At 41.9% G+C, this 13,059-nt stretch overlaps 1 pseudogene; it reads right to left on the reverse strand.

Moving 5' to 3' along the window:
- Positions 1-808: 808 nt before the first annotated feature.
- LOC116635709 lies at positions 809-12,572 on the reverse strand (annotated as a pseudogene).
- Between the last annotated feature and the right edge of the window lie 487 nt (positions 12,573-13,059).

The raw sequence follows: 13,059 nt of genomic DNA on the forward strand, positions 1-13,059 counted from the left end.
AGACTCACATTCTTACATTTCCCTTGAACCCTTCATTTTATTACTCAGTGTAAATTCCACCTCTCAGACAGTCTTAAGTATATTCTCTCATCTTTAAGACTATTTTTAATGTCTTCATTTAGAGCTTTGATAATTTTACCTGTTTTATAATGAATGTCAAATCTCTGACACAGCAGAGAAGGCAATTCTTGATCTTGCTACTGCTTACCTCTCCTGTATCTCCCTGTTTCACTTTTCTCCTCAGTCAGTTAATCTGATTATAGATATAGATCTTTATGAAAACATGCTGATTCATGACTGCCTGCCTTTACTTTCTTGTGGTTTCTTTTGTCTGGAATGTTCCCCTTCTACTGCTTACTTGGAAAATTCCAAGTTTACATCTATCAAAATTCCATTCAGATGTCTCCTTCTCCAGGAAACTTTTCTTGACCTGCTTCATACCAGTAAGAGTTAGTCCCTTTATTTTTCTGGGTTACTTTGTATTTTTTTTTCTATTGCTATACATATCCTTCTGTAATGCGTTGGCTCTCTGTAGAATTCTTGTTACAGAGTTATCTTTTGGTTTGATGATGTTTACATACACACACACACACACACACACACACACACGTATTTTAAAGATTTTATTTATTTATTTGAGAGAAAGAGTGAGAGAGAGCACCAGTGGGGGAAGGGGCAGAGGCAGAGGGAGAAGCAGACTCCCCATTGAGCAGGGAGCCCCATGCGGGCTCAATCCTGGGGCTCCAGGATCATGACCTGAGCCGAAGGGAGATGCTCAACCGACTGAGCCACCCAGGCACCCCGATGTTTACCTATATTGAGTAATCCCATAAAAAACAGGCCTGTGAAACCCCCTATTGGACTTCCTAAAACAGTATTGTCGAGAGGCTCACTTTTTAAAATAGGAACTTGAGAAATTTCCTGGTCTTGCTTTGGATTTATTTTATATGATAGTCACTGTTAACACCATTTTGAGTTGGTTGCTGGAAAATTTCAAGCCAAAATTGTTGCCTACCTCTAGATTTTGTGATCTAAATTAGCTTCATTTTAGACTCTAGTGAGGTGTCTTGCTTCATGTGAACTGAAGTCTGGTAAAGTCCATTTTCCCATATTGATACTGGGGAGCGGTATGGGAACCACTAATGTGCAGAACTTGCAGCCTGAAATCAGTAAATCTCCTGTTTTACAATCCACCTGTTGCTCTCTGGAGGATACGTAGGTGGGTGATGCTCGGTGTTTGAGAAGCTTAGGGAAGCCATATCATTGTGTTTTCTCTTCTAATATATGCAATATTTTCCCGTTGGAAAGGGGTTGTTGGATAATTTTCTACTTTCCCAAGAAGCTAATTATTTTTTCCATTATTTGATAGATTTTTTTCTCCCTTCCTGTGTAAAAACATGGGTTAATTGTGAAGTGGAAAGTGACGTATCCAAGAGGATCTAGAACCTCAAACTCCAGCTGTTTTGGTGGAGAAGCTGCACATTTCTTTTTTTTTCTTCTTTTTTAAAAATTAGATCTGATTTTTAATACAACCAAACAAGACTAGAAAAAGTTACCATAGGGTTAATTAGAATTAATGTCTAAGGTCTGGTAAAAAATGAGACATAAACGTGGAAACAAAATTTAAAGCTGCTGGAAAAAAAAAGAAACACTGTTTCAGGGTTAGTTTACTGTTTCCAGTGAGCCTGCAATTCATGAAGGTGCAGTATGGATTATTTTTGAATAACCCAGATCATATAACACAATTCTTTTTATTTTCCTCAAAACCTCTTCTTAATATTTATGATTTTCTGCAGTTGAGGCCCCACACTGGGTCATAACATTGGAATGTAACTGTTTACTTCGATGTCTTTGTGAAATGCATTCTGCTATCTACACGATATTTCTCATTTCTTGTTCCTTCAGCTTTGTGTATACGTAAAACACGCCATAGTGGGATTACATGTTGAATGCCAGCACGTTCATTTGTACCTCACGCTCATAAAACACATCTTCCAACGTCTTTCCTCTGCTGCCATCACCCACGGTCTCAAACAAAGGCTTATATCCTCCATAATGGTCAGCTACTCTCCTCATCTGATCAGTCTTCTGCTTGAGCCAACAGGTGCCACCCCTCAGAACAGAGCTCGCTACAAATCAGGTAGAGGGTCTCCTGGTCATCTTTACTCAGTTCAATGCCAAAGGAGTTAAAAGCAATAAAAGCACCTTTGGTAACTTCAAACTCAAGAATGGGATGCATAATTTCTGCTGTGACATCACCATGATTCTTACAGAATTTAGAGAATGCCTCGAGGTAAGATTTGTACAGTTTATTGTACAGTAATTCAATATTCAGTTCATCTAGGGTATTTTCAGACATATAGTCCATACAGCTCCGTGCCCTCAAGCATAGGGAAGGAGATCACAGCCAAGTTAGGCTGAAACAGCTCTGGATCCTGGTCACCTCCTGAAGATTTGCTCTAGATTGGAAAAAAAAAAAAGTGCTACCAGTTATGAGGAGTTATCAGAAAGAAATCTATCAGCCAATAGTCAGGGTTTTCATGACTAGTCTCCTCTGGTTTTCAGTGGCTTTCAACACAGCATGCTCAGCCCCGTTTTTACAGCAACAGTGAATCAGTGAGATAACCCCAGTAAACCCAGGAAACAAACCCAGACTGGGAGAAGGAGAGTAGGCTGCTGAGTTCTTGACTTAAAAACAAGGCCCTGGAAAATTGACCAGGTATACAGTTTCCATGGGAGAAAACACTGATCAGTTTGTATGTCTTTAGAGTAGGAAATTTAAAGGCTGGGAGTCTGCTGCTTGTTTCTTTGAGAACTGGTGTGGCTACACTATGGGTATCAAGGAAAGGAGCTTCCTTTGGAAGGTGCCCTTAAATTATGATGAGGTCCTCATCTGGAGGATATTGGAAAATGAAAACTATTGTCCGTCATGTTCAATGGAGCTCCTATTTTTATTGATTCCAAGAGATTAGTATTAACTCACATGAATCCAAGACAGGAGTCTCAAATACATAGTTGGGTGGGGGGGGGGGGCAAGAAATTAACCAAGGTTCCTAATGCTTTAAATGTTCATAACATTTAAGAAAAATTCCAGGCTGGGATAAGGTCAAAGTATAGGATCTGTGAACCTGAGTTCCCTGCCACCCTTTTTTCCAGAGACTGCAGAGAAAAATTCCAAGCTGTAAGTTACACAATTAGGTTAAGTAAGTTAAAGAAGTTAGCCTTCAGAGGATGGAATCTTTTAATGATTTTCTACTTGGAAAAGTTGTCTTCCTTTTTTTTTTTTTATTCTTCAAATTTTTATTTAAATTCTAATTAGTTAACATACAGCGCAAAATTGGCTTCAGGAGTAGAATTCAGTGGTTCATCACTTACATACACCCCCCCAGTGCTCATCACAAGTGCCTTCCTTAATACCCATCACCCACTTAACCCACCCCCCACTCACCTCCCTCCATCTATCCTCAGATTGTTCTCTATCGTTAAGAGTCTCTTATGGTTTGTTTCCCTCTCTCTCTCTCCCCCCCTCATACGTTCATCTGTTTTGTTTCCTAAATTCCACACTTGAGCGAAATCATATGGTATTTGTCTTTCTCTGCCTAATTTTTCTTAGCATAATACACTCTAGCTCCATCCCGATAGTTGTGAATGGCAGGAAAGTTGCCTTGCAAATTAAAAAAGTATAGACTTATTATAAAACCTTAGTTCAAAAGTAAATACTATACTCTGATAAATGTAAGATGAAAAAGTACAAACTCATGTAAAAATAACTAAGTTATAATGAATGCTTAAACAGTGTTGTTTTTTTTTTTTTTAAAGATTTTATTTATTTATTTGACAGAGAGAGAGTGAGAGAGAGAGCACATGAGAGGGGGGAGGGTCAGAGGGAGAAGCAGACTCCCCGCCGAGCAGGGAGCCCGATGCGGGACTCGATCCGGGGACTCCAGGATCATGACCTGAGCCGAAGGCAGTCGCTCAACCAACTGAGTCACCCAGGCGCCCAGTGTTGTTTTTTTTTAAATATACTTCCTGTTCCTAAAACATTTTTGTATGAAAAATGGGAAAATATAATTCTGGTTTAATTTCCTCAGTGTCTTTGGTAAGTTATAAAATAAAAATCAGATATACGACTGGACTGTAGACCAATAATAAGTGGTCATAAAAAGACTTTAAAAATTTCTTTGCAGTGGGGCACCCAGCGGGCTCAGTCAGTGGAGCATGTGATGCTTGATCTCAGGGTCGTGAATTTGAGCCCCATGTTGGGTGTAGAGATTGTTTAAATAAATAAACTTAAAAAAAATCTCTCTGCACTAAAAATCTAAACTAGTACGTAGAGGATTACTCAATAAAGTAAATTCAAGAGAACTTAATTTTAATCTAAGCTTATTTAATATTCTTGAGCTGGGTAAACATTTTCATAAGTTAAATTATTTTGTGCATTTTGAGTTTAAATTATGTCCCTGCTCTGATTTCATCATTTATAAAATAAAAATGCAATCATAGCATTTCTGTCCATATAAAACCATGCCTTTTTTTTTAAGTATACTTTTTTTGGGGGGGCAGTTTCAGGTTTACAGAAAAATTGAGTGGAAAGTACAGATAGTTTTCATATGTTCCCTCACTCCCTACCTTCTCCCAAATTCCTCTGTTAGTAACATCTTGCACTAGTGTCCTATATTTGTTACAACTGATGAGCCAATGTTGTTACATTATTTAAAAAAAAATTTCATTTATTTTTTTGAGAGAGAGAGTGAGAGAGAGATCACGAGCAGGGGGAGGGGTAGAGGGAGAAACAGACTCCCTGCCAATCAGGGAGCCCAACATGAGTCTTGATCCCAGGACCCTGGGATCATGACCTGAGCTGAAGGCAGACCCTTAACTGACTGAGCCACCCAGGCGCCCTGTTGTTACATTATTAAGTAAAGTCTGTAGTTTTACATTAGGTCTTTGTATTGTACATTCTATGGGTTTTGGCAAATGTGTAATTATATTTATCCACCGTTTCAATATCATACAGAATAGCTTCACTGCCCTAAAAATACCCTGAGCTCCATCTATTCTTCTCTGCTTCCCTCTTTCCCAGTGAACCCCTGGTGATCACTGATCTTTTTACCGTCTTTTTACTGTCTCCAGTTTGACCTTTTTCAGAATGTCCTATAGTTGGGAATCCCAGTATGTAGCCTTTTCAGATGACTTCTTTCACTTAGCAATATGCATTTAAGTTTCCTCCATATCTTTTTGTGGTTTGATAGCTCATTTTAAAAAAATTGCTTAATAATATTCCATTGTGTGAATGTACCAATTTGTTTATCTATTTACCCACTGAAGGATATCTTATTACTTACAAGTTTTGGCAGCCCCCATCTTTTCAAATTGAAATGCTACATTAAGTGGAATGTCCTAAATTTCATTCACTTACCTTATAAAGCAGACTTTGTTATGTCTTAAATTAATGTCTAGAGGTATGTAAATGTAGTCATGGGTGCTCAAACAGAGATACAATTTAAATATTCAGTATCACAGATGACATGGAATCCTCATGTTACTCCAATTACAGTATCTGGTAAAAGTTAAGGTGTCATACTTCTCAGACAATTTTTTTAAAAAAAGATTTTATTTATTTATTTGAGAGAGAGAGAGCTTGTGAGCACAAGCAGGGGGAAGCACAGAGGGAGAGGGAGAAGCAGACTCCCGGCTGAGCAGGGGTGCTGGAAGATGCGGAGCTGGATCCCAGGACCCTGGTCATGAAATGAGCGGAAGGCAGATGCCTAACCCACTGAACCAACCAGGCATCCCACAGACAAATTTTTAATATTAATGGTGACTGTATTTTTCTTTAAGATTTTTATTTTTTTTTAATTTGACAGAGAGAAAGAGAGAGAGCACAAGCAGGGGGAGCGGCAGGCAGATGGAGAGGGAGAAGCAGGCTTCCGGCGGAGCAAGGAGCCTGATGTGGGGCTCGATCCCAAGACCCTAGGATCATGACCCGAGCCGAAGTTTGCTTAACCAACTGAGCCACCCAGGAGCCCCGATTATATTTTTCTTTAATATTAACCTAATGTAAACTTCTAAAATCTCTAATTGACTTTGGGACCTTGGTCTGGTATCTTCTGCCTAAATGGTTGCTGCACTTGAGCATGTGTTTCACTTCTCAGATGTCTGTTAACATTTTTCATGATTGTCATGACAATTGTAGACAATTATAAAAACAGTAAAGAGAAGAGCTTACATTTCTAACAGCCCTTGTGTCACTTTCTGCTGAAGACACTGTGAAATCTTTAAATCTAGTTAATACCCAACTAACATTTTTCTATGGGAATTCAAAGCTATACTAATGATATTCATTGGACTGTTAGAACAATTCACGAAAGACTTAAGGTTTCTAAATGCTGAGGTTGTTTTCACATTCCATTTAATATCAAGGGAGGAATCTTTGTGCTATGTGAGGCAATCTGTGTTGAGCAGCTGGGCAGTTGGAGTTGAAAATCTTCCTAAATGTTCAGGATATGGAATTGATCTGATTTTAGGGAATGGGTATTTCTTTTTCTTTCTTTCTTTTTTTTTTACCCTAGAGAGAAAAAGAAAGAGGTTCCTGTCTTGCATGTAGAACTTATTTGCTCTGCTTTATTCAGCATGGCTCTGTGTTTGTACCAGTGTTTGTAACAGTCTCCAAGAGTAGCAGTCTTCAAATTGGGGTTTTGTATTTTCGGGGGTATCAGAAGGCTTTCCAAAGGGGACATAAGCACAGAAAATTTTAAGGAAATCTAGACCCACAACATCCGTGTGCACACTCTTGAAAAAGTGATGTGCTTAATCAAACGCTTGGTGTTTTAAGCCCCTTTAAAAAAAAATAAAAGTGACATGCTTATGACTGCTCTTATAGTATTTAATCTTTTTCTCCCACATTACAAGAGGAAGGTGTACCACTTACATATCCAAGATATAATTATGGTGCCTTGACCTGGGGATAAAATACTTCTGAGTACCAAAGAAAAGGACAGTTCAAAACCTGTAGCCATGAAGCCTCCTTTAACCACAACTTTGTGTCCTTCTATATTTCTGTTAAGGGTGCTGATCCTCAACCATTTTGCCCCTCAAGGGAGACACCTGGCAATATCTGCAGACAGTTTTTTATTGCCATAACTGAGGGGTTCTGGTTGGGGATCAGTGCTAGTGGGTAGAGGTGGGGAATGCTGCTAAACATCCTACAATGCACGGGATACCTGATAATGAAGAATTTATTCAACCCCAAATGTCAATAATGCTCCAGGTTGAGTAACTTATATGTTAAGGGTGATATGTGGCATAAGAAATGGAGTTTTGGCCTGTGTTACAATATTCTGGATTTGCATAATTCCTCAGTGGAAAAGTTGGAAAGCTGAAAAATTGCATCTGATAACCTTGAGGCTTCCTTTTCTTTCTTTTTCTTTTTTTTTATGATTTTTTTTATTTGAGAGGGAGAGAGTGCGCACTAGAGGGCGGGGTGGGGGTGGGGTGGGCAGCGGCAGAGGGAGCAGGAGAAGCAGACTCCCCGCTGAGCAGGGAGCCCAAGGTGGGGCTCGTCCCAGGACTGAGTCACCCAGGCGCCCAGAAGGCTTCCTTTTCTAATTTTAAAGGATTAATGGCTCCTTAGCATTGGCAAGAAATACTGATGGTGGTGCTTTTTAAATTCCATTCAGGTGACAAATTCATGGCAAGGTTCCAATCCTTATCTGTTTTGGCATTAGAATATTCTCAATTTAAGGGCGCCTAGGTGGCTCAGTTGGTTAAGCATTTGACTCTTGATTTCAGCTCAGGTCATGATCTCAGGGTCGTGAGATTGAGCCCTGCATTGGGCTCACAATGGGTGCGGAGCCTGCTTAAGATTCTCTCTCTCCTTCTCCCTCTGCCCCACCTCTACCCCCACCCCCACTGGCACGCGTGCTCTCTTTCTCTCTAAAAATAAAAAAAATAATATTCTCAATTTATAAAAATCGTGTAAAGAAATAGTAACTTGCAAGAGTTCCCTAAGAACTAACAAAGACCTACTCACTTATCTCATCTGTACTTCACTTGCTTATGTTGCATGATTTGAGAGCAGTGAAGGCAAAAGTCTCGACATTTACTTCTGACAGATCGACATCATATTTTGGAGTAAGATAAACACATACTGGGAGTACTTTAATATATGTTTTCTTGAACTTATTCTGACTTACAGGAGAAATATTTTTATGGACTTTTACCAAATATTACTGGATCATACAAAGACATTTTTCTATTTGGGTATAAGTCTATGATATACTGTTACTTCTCTGCTCATTTATTTGTTTTTATTATATACCACTAGATTCAGGTTAATCTGATGGAAATATTTTGTGGATTCTGCTGTAAATAATTCACATAGCAATCAGAAATAGAATTTCTGTAAACTTACACTGGGTAATGATCTAATACCTTTTCTTCATTTTGCAGTTAATTTCCACTAAGTAGATTAAATTGTGTTCTTAAAAGCAGAATTCCACTTATCTGGGGATACAAAACAAAATGTTCCAAAATGTAGTCTTGGTTGTAATACTCTAAAATTTTTTTTTTTAAGATTTTATTTATTTATTTGACAGAGAGAGACATAGAGAGAGAGTACAAGCAGGGGGAGTGGGAGAGGGAGAAGCAGGCTTCCCGCTGAGCAGGGAGCCCAATGTGGGGCTCGATCCCAGGACCCTGGGATCATGACCTGAGCCGAAGGCAGACGCTTAACGACTGAGCCACCCAGGCGCCCCTGGTTGTAATACTCTAAACTCTAGAAATCCAGGTTCATTTATTTGGGATTAATTTCTCCCTCTTGGACGTTGATACACTGTTCTATACCTAACAAATGCATGATTACAAAATTAATCATTTTCTACAGTCAAATGAAATTACACACATACACATGCACAATAGTTTAGTGTCCATCTCTTTGTCATAATTTTTAAATGCACTTCCAAATGACATTAAAAAATGGGGAAAAGGTCTTTATTCAGAACCTATTGATTTTTAATTTCCAAATCTGTGGGTTTGTTTCTTTTTAACCCTAGTTTCATCCAATTTGAGTTTCACAAACAAGATGCCTCTAACAGGTATAAATATTAGTTATTTCATAAGAATTTTAAAAGCTTCTTTGGTATACTTCTAAGAACTGAGAAAGTGAAAGAAACTAATGTGTAAAAGTAGTTTTGCAAATCAGGTAGTTTCTAATTCTTTGCTTCAACAAAATTGAAGAAGAACTCTACATTTGAGTTGTGAGATTATTTGAAATAGTATTTAATAATAGCTCACCATGTGAGTTTTGTCATATAACCAAGAAGAAATTTTAAAAATTGGGTGAAGTTGCTACAACAAAATTCCTTCCATTCTTATATTTATTCTGTTTCCATACTTTTATATGTGAATAAGATTTTTTAGTTCTTTATGTTAAAATATTTTTAAAGGAATAGAAATCATATGGAACTGGCTTCATAATAACAATAAATAACTTTCATCAACATGAAGTTGGGAAAATAAAGCCCCTATCCATCTCTGTAAGAGAAGCATTTCCAATTAAATAGTTACTTTTTAAAAATTTATATGTTTACTACTTTTATTTACTCAAATCTGTGTTATTTATATTATTTTGATCAATTATCTCTAATAATTATAGTACTATCTTAATTCATCTGACTTTTCAAACATTAGATCAAGAAATAAAATACTTATTTTAAGAACATATTTTGTTGCAAAAAAGCATGGTAGATGGATCAAGAAAAGATTTCCAAAACCAAAAATACATTACATTGGAATGTCGGGCCAGGGTTGAGAAAAAAATTCTACCGGGGGAGGAAAATGAAAATATGAATTCAAAAGAAAAAAAAGGAGCGATGTAAAATTTCCAACTGTTAAGGAACAGGTTGTGCATTTTAAAAATTAGTGATGGGTGTCAACACATTATGGTAATTAGATTCCACTGGACACGTGACAAGGTGATTAACAGTTTTATTTAAATGTGTTAATATATGTGATGTGTTGGAAATTATATTCTTTGCATCTCTTTGGATCCATGCTGAGAATTTCAGGTCCACCTAAGCCTGTGGAAGGAGGCATATATTTCACAACTCTCTCCAGGGAGATGTGAAGGAAAGACCACTGAGCTATTATTCCCCCTTCTCATGTTCCCCTAATCGGAAATGGACAAACACTTGGAGGAGAGAACCTATAGGTGTCAGCAGAGAGATGAAGGAGTGGACAGTTTTTTCAGTTCTCTGTCAAAAGTCCTTCTCAAACAGAGGAAGGAAACACGAATGGAAAGACACACTAGTCTTGAAGCACCCATTTATACAGTAAGTTCTTTAATTTTTAGCAATTCTTCCCCTACTGCAGAGACCCAATTTTTCCCCTCCCTCACAATTTTCATTCCTCCCCCATATTTACTTGAAGATGAGCATATTACCCCCTTTTACTATCTGGGAAGAGAAAATGACCTGTGTGAGGCTAGCAGGGAAGTGGGAGTTAGGAGGTTGTAGAGCAAACCATTAGTCTTAAACTTGAAGTGGTATAAACATTTAAATGCCAGAACTGGGGCAAAATCGGGAAACAATGCAGGAAAAGAGGTGCAAGTCCCTGGCTTTAGACGACTGCTGTCCTAGAAGTCTGTCCCGAAGCAGTGTCTTTCCTTTAATGAACCCTGCATCTGGGGACCACACCAAGTTTCTTTGACTCCAAATTTGCTCCTTGTATTTGCCTGGGGTGGACACCCCTTTTGATTACCCAATCACATCACTGCGTAGCACCATTTACACACTCACACATGCTCACTTAAGAGTTTTGTTTGTTTATTTATTTATTTATTTATTTAGAAAGATTTTATTTATTTGAGAGACAGAGAGCACGAGTGGGGAGGAGGGGCAGTGACAGAGGGAGAGGGACAAGCAGACCCCCCACTGAGCAAGGAGCCAGACTTGGGGCTCAATCCCAGGACCCTGAGATCATGACCTGAGCCGAAGGCAGACGCTTAACCAACTGAGTCACCTAGGCGCCCTGTTTATTTGTTTTTAATCAACGCTGGGACCTGGTTTCCTCCCATTGAATCACAGAGGAAAATTTGGGGAATGCAAGAAGAGTTCTTGAAGTGGATCTCTTGGATTTAAGGTAACCATTTCTCAGGTGCCTGGGTGCCCTTCTGGTCCCTCTCCGAGCTCCTGGCTCAACTTCCCCTGACCGTGTGAAGAAGTAGGGGAGATCCGAATGCAGACCAGGCCTGCGGAGCTCAGCTCACAGGGGCTGGCCATCCCTGGTGGAGCCTGTCATTGGGCACTGGGACTCCCGGAAAACGCATACTGCAGATTTTGCAGTTCTCCATCTTGACTGCTTCTCAGACTGACCATCAGGATGAGTTTTCACCAGCCTCTTGCCACACCTCCTCCCATCCAAGCAGCAGCAGGAACTCTCTTGCATGGGCTGAGTCCCAAGTGGTGGCTTCTTGGCCACACCGTCTGCCTGCCAGGCTGACTTGCCTTCCCGAAGGGCATACTGCCTTCCATCCTCTAGCACATCTGTGAGTCACCCTAGCTTACGAGTGGCGGGATATCGCGAACCTCACCTATAAAGTGTGGGAAACCCACCAGTCAAGCTGAAGAGGCCTGGTATCCCCACTCGCTTTTACTCAAGCTTTTCATCTATATTATTCAAATTCCTCTCTAATAACCAGAGCACCTCGGACAAGTAGGCCAGCATTTATGTCCATCAGGATTATAAGGAGGTAGGAAGATAGCTTTGAGAAGGGAAGAGGAGAGGGTTTATACCTCTCTCTAGGCTGGAACCCTGGTCATGCTTAAGGCACCCTGCACAGTGCCCGAGTCCCTGGTCTGAGGCGGGATTTCCTTTCCCACTTGTCCCTCCGAACCTCGTCGCAGTCTGAGGGATCCGGCGTGAGGCCAGAGGGCTGTGTGACAGCGAAGAAGCCTGTGGCGCAAACGCAGCCACCTCACGTTAACGGGAACGAGTTATATACCCGAGCAAACGTGACGAGAACCGAAGGAATACATGTCCGACTCCAGGTAGTCTCCAGGGACCCTCCCCCAGGGCCTGGATTCCTCTCCCTGATCCCGCGAGGACGAGAGCACTCGTACAGCCCCTACCAGTAGAGGGTCTAAGGGTCTGGGCAGACCCCCCGTCCTCCCCCGTCGGGGACAGACCCGCTCTCACTGCTCTCCCCCACCTCACTCCAGGGCGCCACGGAGAGACCCGGACAGAAACCTAGCGGCCCGTATCCCTTCCTCACTACCCCAGCTGGGTGATGCCCGGGGGACACGACTACCTCCCCAAATCTCACCTGCATTAGCGTCACCTGCGCGTTCTTCAGGTATTTGCGGAGCCACTGGATGCCCTCCTCCTCCAGGCAGGCGCTCAGGGACAATAAGAGACCTCCCATGGAGCCTCGGGTTTCCAGCCGCAGTGACCGCTTCTGTCCAGGTCTTCCACCGGGCGCTGGCATTTCAGTGAGGGCCCTCCGAGGCGCGGAGCGGCGGGGCTCCCAGGGGCCCCTCTGCGGGGGCTGCTGCCCTCACCCCCCGAGTCCTCCGGAAGCGCATCGGCGGGCTCGCAGGGGGCCTGGCTATGATTGGCTCCACTGAACGTCAATCAGAGCTCGGCGCGGTGGGGGCGGGGGGCGTCGCCGAGGGTTCCCACTGCTTAAAGCCGCTAGGGCTCATTCCCACGTTCTCTGGAGAAGCCGCTTCTCCGGGTGCCCTCAGTCACCGTCCCCGAGGTTCTCCCAGTTTGTGGGCGCTGTTTCTGCCCCCAGGGCCGGGATCCCGGTACTCCGCTTCGGCCCCCTGCGGTCTCAGCTCCCAGGCTCGGTCCCCAACCCCCGGGGCGCGGGGCAGCCAGGCCAGGGATCGGCGGCCGAGAAGCACCCCGGCCTGGGAGGCCCGGTGCGGCTGCTGTGCGCACCTCTCCAAGCCCCGAGCGGCTGCTGCGCGGCCCGTTAGTGCCCGCACGGAGGGAAGGGGGTGTCCAGGGCTGGGGAGGGAGAGAGCGGGACGGGGAGGGAGAGAGCGGGACGAGGAG

This window comes from Phoca vitulina, unplaced genomic scaffold (genome assembly GCF_004348235.1).
Source record: "Phoca vitulina isolate PV1807 unplaced genomic scaffold, GSC_HSeal_1.0 scaffold11, whole genome shotgun sequence".
Classification (NCBI taxonomy): Eukaryota; Metazoa; Chordata; class Mammalia; order Carnivora; family Phocidae; genus Phoca; species Phoca vitulina.